This window comes from Anolis carolinensis, chromosome 3, assembly GCF_035594765.1.
Source record: "Anolis carolinensis isolate JA03-04 chromosome 3, rAnoCar3.1.pri, whole genome shotgun sequence".
In the NCBI taxonomy this organism is placed as follows: Eukaryota; Metazoa; Chordata; class Lepidosauria; order Squamata; family Dactyloidae; genus Anolis; species Anolis carolinensis.
In genome coordinates, this window is record NC_085843.1 from 209,966,738 (window position 1) to 209,983,676 (window position 16,939).

General features: G+C 43.5%; 1 protein-coding gene across 1 annotated transcript in view; it reads right to left on the minus strand.

Annotated features, from left to right (window-relative positions):
- asah2 (N-acylsphingosine amidohydrolase 2) overlaps nt 1–771 on the minus strand; it is an 86,027-nt gene extending 85,256 nt beyond the window's left edge. The window contains exon 1 of the mRNA XM_062976185.1: nt 543–771. The gene's annotated coding sequence lies outside the window, so the exon portion shown is untranslated. The remainder of the gene's footprint in view (nt 1–542) is intronic.
- Nucleotides 772–16,939: the final 16,168 nt, after the last annotated feature.

Below are 16,939 nucleotides of genomic sequence, written 5' to 3' on the forward strand. Positions count from 1 at the left end.
GAGCAAGCTTGTTTTCTGCTTCCCTGCAGACTAGGACACGGAACAATGGCTTCAAACTACAGGAAAGGAGATTCCACCTGAACATCAGGAAGAACTTCCTCACTGTGAGGGCTGTTCGGCAGTGGAACTCTCTCCCCCGGACTGTGGTGGAGGCTCCTTCTTTGGAGGCTTTTAAGCAGAGGCTGGATGGCCATCTGTCGGAGGTGCTTTAAATGCGATTTCCTGCTTCTTGGCAGGGGGTTGGACTGGATGGCCCATGAGGTCTCTTCCAACTCTACTATTCTATGATTCTATGATTCCCTAAAAATGTCCCCCTCTCTCCTCTCCTTTAAGAAACTTCTAAAGACCCATCTGTGTAATTTAGCTTACAGAGAAGAGGAGGATTAACATACCTCACATGCATCCCCGCCTCGACACCAGTTAATTATCTCAACTTGTGGATGTTGTAAAATATAATACACTTTTAATGTATGGTGTTTTAATTGGTTTCACTTCTTGTGTACTTTAAGGATAATTACTTGAGATGGGCTTTTGGGACTTACCTTGTTCTGTTTTGTATCCCTGCTTTCGTTGAGGCCCTGATCTGTTTTCATCTGACCTCCTGAAATCGGGAGGTCAGACGTTTGTTTTGTTTTTGTTTTGTTTCCCTTTTTTTCCCAAGGGGGGGAAGGTGACAGCAAAGGCCATAGCACCAGACAGCACTGCTCAAATGCCTAGTAAGGAGCCAGGCAAAGGGGGGAGGCGCAGGATGACCCAGCCACCCCCAACATCTCCCCCACCAGGCCTGTGCATGTAGGCCCAAAGCCTGCACCCATAGGCCCAGGCGCCTGGGCTTACGGGTGCAGGATTTGGGCCATGCCGAGCCGGGCCTCGCAGGGCCTACAGCTGATAGCCGAGTAAGGATCGCTCCTTACTCGGCAATTGGCTGTAGGCCCTGTGAGTCCCGGGTGCATAGGCCCAAAGCCTACACCCATAGGCCTGGGAGCTTTGGCCCTACCGGTGCAGCCCTTGGGCCTAAGCACCCGGGCCTCGCAGGACCTACAGCAAGTGCTGAGTAAGGAGTGCTCCTTATTCGACATTCGGCTGCAAGGCCCAGCCAATTGCCGAGTAAGGATCACTCTTTATTCGGCAATCAACCGCAGGCCCTGCGAGGCCTGGATGTGTAGGCCCAAAGGCTGCACCTGTAGGCCCGAGAGCTTTGGGCCTACGGGTGCAGGCTTTTGGCCTACATACCCGGGCTCTGCATGGCCTACAGCTGATTAATCCGAAAGGCAGGCTTGAAGCTGATATCGGCTCCCGCCTGCCTTTCATTTCGAGTCAGTTTTTGTTTCGCTGGGGGTCTTTCTGTTTTGTGACATCCACATGGATGATACGAAACAGAAACACAAATGAAACAAATGAGACAAATACAGTGCACATTTCTAGTAATTAGTTTTACTTTCGTTTTTGGTTGCTTCATAAGTTATATTGTGTTTATTCTATTTCATGTTTTACTTTGATTATTGTTTGATTACTATTCAGCATTGAATGTTTGCCATTTGTGTTATGTCTTGGAAATCATCCTGAGTCCCTTCGGAGAGAGAGGGTGGGTTATAAATAAAGGTATTATTATTATTATTACTATTATTATTGACACAACGACGTTGTATGACACAGCAAACAAGATAGATATGCTGGATTTCGTTTCACAAAACCACAAGTCGAACACTTCCCAAGTGTCTAGGACTGTGTGATGTATTTTCGGATGATGCGTGCAGATCCCAGCAGGGTGGCCTTTTGCAGTTGGCAGATCGTAATTTTGTCAATGTCTATTGTTTCCAAATGCCGGCTGAGATCTTTTGGCACGGCACCCAGTGTGCCCATCACCACCGGGACCACCTGCACTGGTTTCTGCCAGAGTCTCTGAAGTTCAATCTTGAGGTCCTGATAGCGGCTGAGTTTTTCCTGTTGTTTTTCATCAATGCGACTGTCACCTGGGATGGCAACATCAATTATCCAAACCTTGTTCTTTTCCACAACTGGGATGTCTGGTGTGTTGTGTTCCAGAACTTTGTCAGTCTGGATTCGGAAGTCCCACAGTATCTTTGCGTGTTCATTTTCCACGACCTTTGCTGGTTTGTGATCCCACCAGTCCTTTGCTGCTGGCAGGTGGTACTTGAGGCATAAGTTCCAATGGATCATTTGGGCCACACAGTTGTGCCTCTGTTTGTAGTCTGTCTGTGCAATTTTCTTACAGCAGCTGAGGATATGATCAATTATTATTATTATTATTATTATTATTATTATTATTATTGACACAATGATGTTGTATGACACAGCAAACAAGATAGACATGCTGGATTATTATTATTATTATTATTATTATTATTATTATTATTAGAAACACAACAAGATGAGTCCACAGCAGACACTCTGCTGGCTGTTGAATTGGATCACACGTCGGACATTTCCTAAGTGTCTAGGACTGTGTGATGTATCGGCGAATAATGCGAGCAGATCCCAGTAAGGTGGCCTTCTGCAGCTAGCAGATGGTAATTTTGTCAGCACCGATTGTGTTTAAGTGCAGGCCAAGGCCTTTAGGCACTGCACCCAGTGTGCTGATCACCACTGGGACCACCTTGACTGGCTTGTGCCAGAGTCTTTGCAGTTCGATCTTTAAATCCTCATATTGTGTCAACTTTTCCAGTTGTTTCTCCTCAATCCTGCCATCACCTGGGATTGCAACATCAACAATCCATACTTTGTCTTTTAACATGATTATGAGGTCAGGAATATTGTGCTCCAAAACCCTGTCTGTCTGAATTCGGAAGTCCCAGAGTAGCTTGACATGCTCATCCTCTGTAACTTTTTCCGGCTTGTGATCCCACCAGTTCTTTGTCGCAGGCAGATATTATCCCCATTTTGACCCCCACCCACCCCATCCCCCAACAAAGAGGACACAGTCTTAAATTTAAAATTCTCAAGTAACCTTACATACTAACAAGTTTTATTTTGCACAGGCTTCCATGGACTACAGCAAACTTCATCTGGTGTCAAGCATGCTGGTTCAATTGCCAGATTACCATGCAGATGTTTTAGTGGGCAGATGAGTGGGTTTGGGATGTAATGAGTGGGGTGAGAAGGAAATGAAATGCAACAAGTACAAATAGTTATTATTACCACAACAGTAGTAATTAACAAAACCACTGTGGGATGGTTGCGCTCACATCTTTGTGGCTTATTTCTAAACAAACGTACAGAATTGCTGTTGCAGTCCTGTGACTTTGGATGTGTAATCATTGATGCCAGTGATAACGAATGTGTTCTTAATTTTATTAAGTCAGTAGGCCAGGAGTTGCCTTAGTCCTTGACTTCCTAATAGGTTCTAAGGTACAAAGCCAAAACAAAATCTACTTGATGAAAATAATTCTTACTAATTTTGCATTGGGTTTTATGTGTATGATTATACTATATAACATGATTTTTTGTTCCTGGGTTATAAATAGCATTTCCCAATTGGTTCTATCATAAAAACATGGAAAAAGATTATTAAATTGCAAAAACGTTGTTTTTGCAGGACATCCTACAGCACATTTTGCTATAGCTTTTCAATGAGTATTTTGCAGAGTCTCAACTAATTCAACATAGTTTGTGGCAGGCACAAAAATGAAGTTTCTGAAGTATAACAACGACTTCCAAAGTACAGTAGGTACCACATATTTAAACAGTCAATAATACTTTCAAACCAGGAACAGATTTTGTTTTCAAATTTTGTCACATCACATTGAAGCACGGAAGTATGGAGCTCAGTCTTCTCAATTTTGAAATGAAACAGATGATTTCCCTACCTTCATCACACTGTTAAATGTATCTGTGGCACTCCATGGTACTCTGTATTTTTTAAGAGAACAACTTTTAAGCCACTATAGGTTCCCAATAGGTTCCACAATATCTATGAAAGATTTTATAGTTCATTTATTTCATTCTTGAATTGTTTGAACTAAATAAAAAAGTAAGTAATATGTATTAATAGTAACTAATTTTACTAGTCCAAAAACACTTTGTACAATTGTATTAGTGTTACCCAATACTTGCAGACCCTACCATCAGACAAAAACTATAGATAGTTGAAACCAGTTGTGGATCAAGGGTCTACTCACCCTTTTCGAAGAATCAAGAAAATAAACAAGAAAGCATACTACATTGTGAATGCAACTTCCATGCATACTACATTGTGAATGCAACTTCCATTCATCATACTGTGAATGCAACAGTTTGACTGTGCTTTGTAACCACTTATCTGACATTTATATTAATTTATTATGCATAATGCAATGTTTAACGATATCCAATTCATTGTCATTATTCCATTAGTGGGGTACTTGTCAGACAGAACATTGATGCCAGACACACTGCCACTGTCAACCTTTGCAGTATCCCAAAATAGGGACTGGCTATTGCCAGGTGTATGCATCTCACAAATCCTTGAACATTTCATTTGATCAGCTGACGTTAGGGAACAATATACTATTTAATCTCCACAAGGTGGTAACTACTGCCTGGATGTCTTCAAGCTACAATGAAGCTGGCTGGATCTGAACCAGTTGTGCATCAGTAAGCTCTATCTGGAATTCACTGGAATTGTTCTCAAGGAATAGGCTGACCTAGATCCTGCTGGATGGATTGGAGAGGAAATGATGTTGTTGCAGCCAATGGGCCTTACATAATGTGTTATGCAATTCAGTTCCTCCAAACAACTTTATTATTGTAAATATTGCATTTTAAAATACAGTCAGCTAATTTGTTTTTAATCCTGAATTAATCTAAAATTTGAAAATGGATTGCCACCTTGTAGGTACAATTATTTAAGATATAAATGTAAGTATAAACTGAATGTCTGTGTATGATCTATACACACAAAATATTATCGTGGTTATTTCCTGTGCTGCTTTCCCAGTTGCCTGGGGGCAAATTCAGGCAGGGTGAATATGATGATGCCTTTGGCTAAAGGTATACTGGTATTCCTGGATTTAAATACTTGATTCACATGGTGTATACATGTATCTGATTTCAAAGGCATAGCTGTGTTATTCTGGAGTGACTCTATGCAAAAGGAACTTGTAGTACCTTAGAGACTTTTGACATCATCAGATGGGCTGTCAGAATTGTCATTCATTGCCCAACTCACCCAAGTCCCCATCCCATGGGGGAAAGCGTTGGCCCCTCATTGACTTCTATTATTTATTTATTTCAATTATTTATACTTCTATTCAACATGGGAAGCCTCCCGTGTTGCTGCAATGGCGGCATGCACCGGTTTGCCTATACTTTTACGAGTGATTCCCACCGGAAGTTGCTCTGTCGTGGGATGAGAGCTGGCGGATTCCGTCATTGATGCATGCCACCAATAGGCAAATTGATGCATGCCACCAAAAAGGACCTCATGTGATAAGGCCATAATAAGTTGTTAGCATGAGCTTTTGTAGACTTAGGATGCATATAGGTTAAAGTAAGGTAAAGGTTTTCCCTTGACATTAAGTCCAGTCATGTCCAACTCTGGGGGTTGACACTCATCTCCATTTCTAAACTGAAGAGCCAGCGTTGTCCGTAGACCCCTCCAAGGTCATGTGGTCAGCATGACTGCATGGAGCGTCATTACCTTTCCATCGGAGTGGTACCTATTGAAGCTGGGCTAACAGCGGGAGTTCACACCGCTCCCACTGTTAGCCCAGTGGGATTCGCTCAGCAAATTCAGCAGCTCAGTGGTTTAATCCGCTATGCCATCAGGGGCTCTAGGATGCATCTACATTCTAGAAGTAATGCACTTTAGCTGCCATAGCTTAATGCTATGAAGTTCTAGGAGTCCTAGTTTGGTAAGGCAGCAGCACTCTGGCAGAGGCTACTTTTTTTTAGTAATAGCAATAACAAACACTTTAAGAGTAGTAGGAAGATGACATGAAATGTAAAAATGTAAACGGAATGCTTCCAAAAATGTCCTTAGAGACTATGGAAACCTGGTTATCATGTGCAGAAATTGCAGAGAAATAGAAAGCAGACCTGATACTCACTGTGCTGTATCCTTTAGTACAGTGGTTCTCAACCTATATGTCCCCAGGTGTTTTGGCCTACAACTCCCAGAAGTCTCAGCCAGTTTACCAGCTGTTGGGATTTCTGGGAGTTGACAGCCAAAACATCTGGGGACCCACAGGTTGAGAACCACTGCTTTAGTATTTCACAAACTGATTATTCTTCTGACCCATAAGGCAGTTGTAAGCAGATTGCTTTCACAGTGAGGATAGCTCAAGCTGGGAGCAGAGCTTGGAAAAATGGGTGAACTCATCTTTTGATATCTTATACACATAGCACGAAGCTAATTTTATACAACTTTTTAAATTATTTTGTGCATGAAACAGTCATTTTACATTGGACCACAAGAAAGCAAAGGGGTCAGCCACTCATGTGGCAGTTCGAATTTTTGGAATTCCAGATAAAGAATGCTCAGCTTCTACCAAAGTTTCCAAAGGGCAAATAATAATAATAATAATAATAATAATAATAATAATAATAATAATAATAATAATAATAATAATAATTTATTTCTTACCTCTCCTAGTGGTGAGTTACAACATCACTAACACACACAATCTAAAAATATTCTGCAAAATACACATATTGAAACATATTTCTACAAAATACATATTAAAATACAAAAAGCAAGGATTAAATGTAAGATACAAGTTTAAAATCCATGATTTTAAACAAAAATTGCTCCTATTGGTACCTTTGACAGGGAAGCAAGACATTCTTGACATATCTACCCAAATAGATACACATAGGATTGCAGCTGGATAGCTGCTTAACTTTTACCTATGCATTTCTTTGAGAACTGAGAGGCTTTTGTCTGTGTTCTTATTGCTGTGGCACTGTGCTTGTTGAAAGTGGTGAATGGTTTAATATGGTTCTAGTTTAAAACAAACAAACAATTGTTTTAAACTGTTTTAAATTGATCTGCATACTCCGCCCTTGGATATAGGGAGCTATAGATATTTCAGCAAATCTATCTATCTATCTGTCTATCTATTAATCATCTGTGGGTTTTCCAAGACATAACACAATGTGGCAAAACACAGGGAAATGCTAAAGCCCATCCCACACAGAAACAACATTGGTGGTTCACTAAGAAGTCAGGAGACTACTACATTATTAATTGCATGACTGCATAAACAGAACATTTAGTTTACCATACCAGTACAACTGGTTTTCTAGCATCAGTGACACCACCTGTTTTGGCTTTGCATGTGCTCCTTTTCATTTTAACTACTGGTCTATTGGTCTCTATAGTTATGGCCTATAACCAGCTTGGATTCAGACTGGCTGAAGAACTGTATCCTCTTATATGAGCCTGCCAGAGCTCTAAGATCTTTGCTATCTGTTAATAATAATAATAATAATAATAATAATAATAATAATAATAATAATAATAATAATAATAATTTTATTCTTATATCCCGCCCCATCTCCCCGGAGGGACTCGGGGCGGCTTACATGGGGCCATGCCCAGACACGACAGCACAAATCAGTAAAACATTAAACCGAGCAGTAAAACTTCAACATGATTAAAAACAGTCATAAAAGTCAATATACACAATAATATTAAAATCCCGATTTGGGTCAAAAGATCCAGGCCAAGGTGCAGAGCAATATCAAGTTATCAGGGGGGGAAATTAACTAAGGAAAGAACCCTGTTCTTTCCTTAGTTTCACCATTGGCACATCTGGTAGAAATGTGGGGATAAGTCTTCTCAGCAGTGACTCCCAAGCTCTGGAACTTCTTTTTCAGGGATCTTCTCTTCTTGTTGTCCTTCTGATGGCTGACCACTATAATCTGGCAGGCATGCGGAGAAAAAGGAAAGGGGTTTTGACAATTTAAGTACAGTGTTCCCTCACTTATTGCAGGGCTTCCAGTCCAGGACCACCCGCAAAAAGTGAAAATCTGCAAAGTAGAGACGCTATATATGTTTGCAAGTAGTGTCTCTGTCCTCTCCTTGCCTCTCAAGCACATGCAGGTAAGCTCCCGCTGCTGCCTTGTGAGGCAAAAACAAAGCTGCTTCGCCCCTCCTTTTCTTTTCCTTTCTTAGGCTTCTCCTTAGGAAGGAAGTAGAAAGAGGGATTTATAAGGGATTTATAATATTATTTTATGATTTATACTATTATTTTAGTGTTTATTAAAAGCCTGCAAAACAGCGAGGGCACAAAAAGTGAACCGCAAAGTAGCGAGGGAACACTGTACTGCCTTTTTAATTTGTTGTTGATGTTAACTGCCATCAAGTCAACCTTGACTTTAGGTGCTCTCATGGGTAAGTCACCCGATCATCAATAGCACTGCTAAGATCTTGCAGAATCAGGGCCATGGCTTCTTTGCGGTTTTTGCGGTTATTTTTTCTTCTCTTGGCTTCTACCTTACCAAGCTTTATTGGCTTCTTGCGAATCGTGGCATGGCCAATGTTCAATTGTCTCAGTTTAGTCATCCTGGCGTCTAAGAAGAGTTCAGACCTGATTTGCTTTTGGACTCATTGATTTGTCATTTTAGTCCTTTTAGAAGTCTTCTCCAGCACATTTCCAATTAGTTTATTTTCTTTCTATCAGCCTTCTTCAATATCTAGCTAACAGACATTTTAATTTGAATTTAAATCCAATTGTTAATCCCATAATATTTTAGTTGTAACACTTTACCTATATCTGTATCTGTCATCTCCCCGCATTTCACACATTCTAGAATTAATGGGTGTGGGGAGGGGGTGGTTATAGATAGCTGTTTCTTATTATTTCCAAGCTGCTCTGTTGTTGTGTAGCTTCAAGTTGTTTTTGACCTATGGTTACTTTGACCTACTGGCAAACATGTTAGTCAAATGTGGGCTAGGCAAAACTATGGTTACATGAATTTGTAACTGGTTGAGCGAATGAACCCAAAGGGTGCTCACCAATGCTTCCTCTTCATTCTGGAGAGAAGTGACGAGTGAAGTGCCGCAGGGTCCTGTCCTGGGCCCGGTTCTGTTTAACATATTTATTAATTACTTAAATGAAGGGTTAGAAGGCATGATCATCAAGTTTGCAGACAACACAAAATTGGGAGGGGTAGCCAATGCTCCGGAAGACAGGAACAGAATTCAAAATGATCTTAACAGACTAGAGAGATAGTCCAAAACTAACAAAATGATTGTGATGTCTCAGATACCTTTGGCCCATGACTCCGCAGCCATTGATCAAACTGAAGAGGAATTGGGCTTTCTTCCACATCAGCAAGATTCTGTCCCTTTCCAGATGTCTCCTGTTGACATTTCCGTGCCAGAGCCATTTAGGGATGCCCTTGAAACGGAGCCTAGTTCTTCAGAGAGTTTGGTGTTTGATAGAAGGGGTTTTCTCAAAACAGATCGCTCCCAAAGACAAAGCTTAAGGAGAAGCGTGAGATTAGCGGACAGAGGCGATTGTGGCTAAGTTGGTTCTCTTGGGAAGTTTCAAGGAGGCAGGCATCTGGTGCGATGTTGAAACAGCTCCGTTCTCTGGGGAAGATCTGGGGAGTCAAACACCTGTTTGGGGGAGCTCTTGAACTTCAATAAAAGTTCTGCGCTGAGTTTCCCCGTTGCGGTGTCAACGTGCCTATTGACTGAAGAACACATCGTCTCTTGTTCCTGAGCTTCCAAATGGCCTGCTGGCGTGTTTACTCACGAGAAGTCTGGGAGTTGCGTCCCACTCCTTGCCAAGTTTGGACTGCGTTTCAGATCCATCACGAAATACCTTGCCTAGCCTTGAATCCTTGTTCTGGACTTTACTTCAAGAATCTTCTTGTGAAACCTTGTTCTTTTCCCCACTCAAACTTCCAAAGAGTTTGAGTGTGTTTCGGTTATTTGGATTATAGACTTCAGACTCTAATACTGGACATATAACTTCATTCTATTGGACTAATTTTGATCTTCTTTAAAAGGTCAACTGCTTGACTATATATACTCTGCTTCTTTTTGTTTTGAACTTTTATTGCTTTAATAAAGATATTAGATTGTTTATTGGCCTCTGTGTTGGTTTCCAGTGTTCGCGCTGCCTAGGGGTGTTATAATGATGTTCCACAGGGACAAGTGCAAGATACTGCACTTAGGCAGAAAAAAATGAAATGCAGATACAGAATGAGGACGCCTGGCTCAACAGCAGTATGTGTGAAAAAGATCTCGGAGTCCTCATGGACATCAAGTTAAACATTGAAAGGGGTGATTTGGGAACTACCCCAATCACTGAAATTACCCGAGTTCGCCAAGCCGCTATGAGACCAGTAAAGAGCCCAAAATTAGTTGAGGACAAAACACCTTTTATTAGGTAGCTACCGGCTGACAGAGCCACACAGCAGTGTGAGGCTGCAAAAGCTGTCGGCCAAGAATGTTTTCATCCCGGCCAATTTATAGGGCAGTTGTTTATCACATTTTAGTTCCTCTTTCTGAACTGGAATTTACTGGAAATCCCCCAGTTCAGTTTGTGGTGAGCTAGAGTTTCCTGCGTTGTCAACAAGTCCAGGATGTTCTAACCACAACATTTCGATAGCATTTCAACAGGTGCAAGCAGAAAATATGTAACATATATATATTGCATACATTTCTTGGAATCGGCCCACCACAAGCTTGACCGAAACTGATTCTTGCTAAACTTAGAACACATGCTGAAAAACAGCAAGTTGCAAATCTTCATAATTCAGAGGGGAGACTGATCCTTTTAATTTCAAAGCAGACAGGCAATTCTAAAATGGAGTCACGTTGGCTAAGTGACCCCTTCAACATGAGGTAATAATGTGATGTGGAGTCAAAAAAAGCCAATGGGATTTTGGCCTGCATAAATAGGAGTATAGAGTCTAGATCCAGGGAAGTGATGCTACCCCTCTATTATGCCTTGATCAGACCACACCTGGAATCACACTATGTCCAATTCTGGGCACTGCAATTGAAGGGAGATGCTGACAAGCTGGGATGTGTCCAGAGGAATGTGACTAAAATTATCAAGGGTCTGGAGAACAAGCCCTATGAGGAGCAACTTAAAGAACTGGGTATGTTTAGCCTGCAGAAGAGAAGGCTGAGAAGAGACATGATAGCCATGGATAAATACCTGAGGGGAAGTCATAGGGAGCAGGGAGCAAGCTAGTTTTCTGCTGCCCTGGAGACTAGGACGCGGAACAATGGCTTTAAACTACAGGAAAGGAGATTCCACCTGAATATTAGGGAGAACTTCCTCATTGTGGGAGCTGTTCAGCTCTGGAATTCTCTGCCCCGGAGTGTAGTGGGGGCTCCTCCTTTGAATGCTTTTAAGCAGAGGCTGGATGGCCATCTGTCAGGGGTACTTTGAATGTGATTTTCCTGCTTCTTTGCAGAGGGTTGGACTGGATGGCCCGTGAGGTCTCTTCCAACTCTATGATTGTAACAGGGTTTTCTTGGCAAGATTTGTTCAGAAGGGGCATGCCATTGCCTTCATCTGTGGCCCAGACCGTATGAGTTGCCCAGTGCATTTCCATCATCGAGTGGGGATTTGAACCCTGGTCTTTAGTGTCATAGTCCAATTCTTAAACCACCATCCCATGCTGGCTCTTTCTGCCTTTCTGTGCCAGGTTCCACACAAAAGCCAGCACTTCTCATTGTGATCTGGGACATGTCAACATGTGCAATGAGTCCCCCGCAGGGCTGAGAAGGGTGAGGTACAAATATGGTAAATAAATAATAAATGGATGCAGTTATCTGCTAACTATTAATGCACAGTGCTGAAAAACATACTTCATACTGGTTATTAATACTACCTATCAATCAATCAAAACTTTATTACAGTCCAAAGACCCAATTTGCTCAGCGGTAAAAGGTGCACAACTACAAATAGATTAAAAAACTGATAAGACTAATTAAACACAGGACGATGTGCAATACAAGATGCATATGAACAAAGGTAAGAACATTGCAAATAGATAAAAGCAAGGGATCCAATTACCTGCTAACTACTAATGCACAAAGCTGAAGAACACACTTCATGCTGGCTATTAATACTACCGTACCTATTAATACTACCTAGACAACAGCACCACCTCCTGGGAATTAACTGGTAAAACAATCTGCATAAGGGTTTGTGTCTCTGTCACACTGCCGGAAACCACATTATTTACATCTGAATTATGAAGAAACTATTACTCAGATAAAAAAATGGGAGCAGGATTAATGCTAATAGCATAAACCTTTCAGAAGAGACTATTTCATACTTTGTGGTAAGAAAGCAGAATTGAGAAAGCATAAGGCTATGAGGTGATCATCACATGGACTGATGATACCAATGCTGGGATCCATGGGAAGTCCAGAGCGGAGAGAGTACTTCTGCAATAACTGTGCATTTGACTTTGGGGAAGTAGCCAGATGCTTCTCTGATCCTCAGCAAAGCATGTCCATATGTAGACATAGACAACGTAGATATGCTATGTTGAAGGATGCTGAATTGGAGCCACGCTGTACATATACTCCTTTTATAGTCTGCTTTTCACATTCACTGGGGTTTGGGGCAGAAGACTACAGTGAAAGTAAAAAACCACAAACAAAGATGTTGCTTTAAAAAAAATCTGAGATAACACCTCTCTTCAAATTTCTAGGTTTTCTGACATAACTCAATGGTCGACTTCCACTGGGAGCTAACCAAAAAATCACATTGGATGACCTAAAGATTCCTGGAGATATGTCCTCTCTAGATTCTCTAGCACAGTGGTTCTCAAGCTGGGGTCCTAGATGTTTTTGGTCTTTGACTCCCAGAAATCTTAACAGCTGGTAAACTGCCTGGGATTTTTGGGAGTTGTAGGCCAAAAACATCTGGGGACTCCGGGTTGAGAACCACTGCTCTAACATGACCAGAGGAAGTTAACCATAGAACCTACAGAGAACCTACAGATTCCAAGAGAAACAATGTCAATCAAATCTGCAAATGTCAGAATTATAAATATGGATGGGCAACTGTATATTTTAACAGTTATGCGGCTCTCCCACATGCAGCTCATGGGACTGTAATTTTCATATGGTGTTGGCTCTCCACATTTGCAAGTTTGATTGTTGCAGATGTGGCTATTTGCAGATATGATTAAAAGATTATCTCCAGGAATCTCTAGCTCCTTCAGTGCAAATCTGTGGTTAACATCTGGCAAAAGTTGACCAGAGAGTCACACCAAAGGATCTAGAGAGCTGTTCTCTCAAGTTAAAAAAGAGTGCTTTTAATTTTAAATTTGTAATTTTTTTGCTTTTGTGGAAGTCCTGACTCCCTAACACAGCTGTCCTCAAACTTCTAAAGGCAATGGTATTCCCCGTAGTAACCTATGGATGCGAGAGCTGGAACATAAGGAAGGCTTAGGGAAGGAAGATAGACGCTTTTGAACTATGTGTTCGAAGAAAATTCTGGGAGTCCTTGGACTGCAAGAAGATCCAGCCAGTCTATACTCCAAGAAATAAAGCCTGACTGCTCACAGAAGGGAAGGATATTACAGGCAAAGATGAAGTACTTTGGGCACATGATGAGAAGACAGGAAATCTTAGAGAATATAATGATGCTGGGGAAAATGGAAGGAAGAAGGAAGAAGGGCCAACCAAGGGCAAGATGTATGGAGAGTATCCTTGAAGTGACTGGCTTGACCTTGAAGGAGCTGGGGGTGGCGACAGCCAACAGGGAGGTCTGGCGTGGACTGGTCCATGAGGTCACAAAGGGTCGGAAGCGTCTGAACGAATAAACAACAACCTCAAGGCAGAAAATCCCACAATATCTGCTTTGAACTCGATTATCTGAGTCCACACTGCCATATATTCCAGTTCAAAGCAGATAATCTGGGATTTTATTCAGCTGTGTGGAAGGGGTCATAGGGTAACCCTAAGTCAAAAGTTCAGGTTGTGGGGATGGGTAAATTACATTGGAGGGCTGCACGGACCATACTTTGTTAACCACTGCCCTAACCCCACATAATGTGGAGAGCTGAACTGAAATTTTTGCCACACTATATTTAATACATGTTATGTAATATATTTAAGCCTGACTAAAATTGCAAATTTAGATAAAGATTGTTCACTAAGATCATGATTAGGACTATGCCACTGTATATAATGGGACTTGTGCATACATGGATTTGGACATCTACAGGGGCTCCTGGAATCTTCAAGATCTCTAATGTTAATTTCTTAAGCAAGAGATATTCAAAGGGAGTTTGCAGTTGCCTTGCTATGAAGTACAGCTATCACACCCTATAAAGGTTGAGCATCTCAAATCTGGAATTCTGAAATCCAAAATACTTCAAAATCCCAAATTGTCCACATGGTTGGCTGAGATACTGACATCTTTATTTTCTGAAAATCAGTTCACAAAATCTTGTTTCATGCACAGATTATTTAAAAGAGTGTGTACTTAACTGAAGGATTTTTAAAATCATGTCAGAAGCGACTTGAAGAACATGCTGCAAGTCGCTTCTGGTGTGAGAGAATTGGCCGTCTACATAGATGTTGCCCAGGGGATGCCCGGATGTGCTACCCAAGTGGTATCTGGCCCCACACACAGTGCAGGACATACCTTGGACTTGGTTTTCTGTCAGGGATGGGAAGATAATGGAGGTGTGGAGGAGCTGACCATCGCTCCCTTGCCATGGACCGACCATTACCTGCTCAGGTTTAGACTGGCTGCGCCCCCCAACCTCTGCAGGGGTGGAGGACCTATTAAAATGGTCCACCCCAGGAGCTTATGGATCCTGATGGATTCCTGACGGCTCTTGGGGCGTTTCCCGCCACTTCGGCTGGCGATTCTGCCGATGCCCTGGTTTCTCTCTGGAATAGGGAGTTAACCAGGGCAATTGACACAATCGCTCCAGAACGCCCCCTCTCGAGTAGCGGAGCTCAACCATCTCCTTGGTTCACTGAGGAGTTGGCAGCGATGAAGCAAAAGAAGAGGGGTCTAGAGCGCGTGTGGCGTTCGAAGTGGAACGAATCAGACCGAACACGGCTGCGCCTCTTTCTGAAGGCGTATGCCACGGCAATAGATGCTGCAAAGAACGCCTTCTTTGCAACTAATATTGCGTCCGCGAAGAACCGTCCGGCGGAGCTGTTTCGAGTTGTCAGAGGTTTGTTAAATCCCACCACTCAAGATGGGATCCCTGACAGCTCGGCAGCTCGCTGTGAAGCATTTGCTCGGTTCTTCGCGGATAAAGTCGCTCTGATCCGCTCTGGCTTCGACGCCATATTAACGGCAGTCTCCGGGGATGTAACACGAGCACCTTCTTGTCCTATTTTGATGGATTCTTTTCAATTAATTGAGCTCGAGGATGCGGACAAGGTGCTTGGAGAGGCGAGGGCCACTACCTGCATCCTAGACCCCTGCCCATCCTGGCTGGTGAGAGAAGCCAGAGGGGGATTGGCCGAGTGGGTGAAGGTGGTGGTGAATGCCTCCCTTAGGGACAGTATTTTTCCAGCGAGCTTCAAATTGGCTATGATAAAACCGCTGTTGAAAAAGCCATCACTGGACCCCACTCAATTGGATAACTATCGGCCGATTTCCAATCTCCCCTTTTTGGGCAAGGTCGTGGAACGGGTGGTGGCAGCGCAACTCCAGGCATTCTTGGTAGATGCTGATATTCTAGATCCGGCACAGTCTGGCTTCAGGCCGGGGCATGGCACCGAGACAGCCTTGGTCGCCTTAGTCGATGATCTTCGCCGGGAACTGGACAAGGGGAGTGTGTCCTTGCTGGTTCTGCTGGATCTCTCAGTGGCCTTCGATACCGTTGACCACGGTATCCTTCTGGGACGACTCGCCGGGTTGGGCATTGGAGGCACTGTTCTGCAGTGGCTCCGGTCCTTCCTGGAGGGACGATCCCAGATGGTGTCACTGGGGGACACCTGCTCGGCTCCACAGCCATTGTCCTGTGGGGTCCCGCAGGGGTCGATATTGTCCCCCATGTTGTTTAACATCTACATGAAGCCGCTGGGAGAGATCATCCGGAGTTTCGGGGTAAGATGTCATCTGTACACAGATGATGTCCAGCTCTGTCACTCCTTTCCACCTGTCACTAAGGAGGCTGTCCAGGTCCTGAACCGGTGTCTGGCCTCTGTGTCGGACTGGATGGGGGCCAATAAATTGAATTGAATCCAGACAAGACGGAGGTCCTACTGGTTAGTCGCAAGGCTGAACAGGGAATAGGGTTACAGCCTGTGTTGGACGGGGTCGCACTCCCCCTAAAGACACAGGTTCGCAGTCTGGGGGTGATCCTGGACTCATCGCTGAGCCTGGAGCCTCAGGTTTCAGCGGTGGCCGGGAGAGCCTTCGCACAACTCCGCCTCGTGCGCCAGCTGCGCCCGTTCCTTGGGAGGTCTGACTTGGCCACGGTGGTCCACGCTCTGGTCACATCCAGGCTGGATTACTGCAACGCACTCTACGTGGAGCTGCCTTTGAAGACGGCCCGGAAGCTCCAGCTGGTGCAGCAGGCGGCAGCCAGGTTAATAACGGGAGCGGCTTACAGGGAGCGTACAACCCTCCTGCTAAGCCAGCTCCACTGGCTGCCGATATGCTACCGAGCCCAATTCAAAGTGCTGGTTTTGACCTACAAAGCCCTAAATGGTTCTGGTCCTGCCTATCTATCCGAATGTATCTCCTCCTATGAGCCCGTTAGAACCTTAAGATCTTCCGGGGAGGCCCTGCTCTCGATCCCACCTGCCTTGCAGGTGTGGCTGGTGGGGACGAGGGACAGGGCCTTCTCGGTGGTGGCTCCTCGGCTGTGGAACTCCCTCCCCAGTGATATCTGGTAAACCCCATCCCTCCTGGGATTTAGAAGAAAACTAAAAACTTGGCTCTGCGCCCAGGCATTCAGAGAATAAGCTCATTGGCTGTTGTAATCGGGTCGCAAATCTGTAATTGTAGCAGTAGTGAATGACTGAAGATGGTGC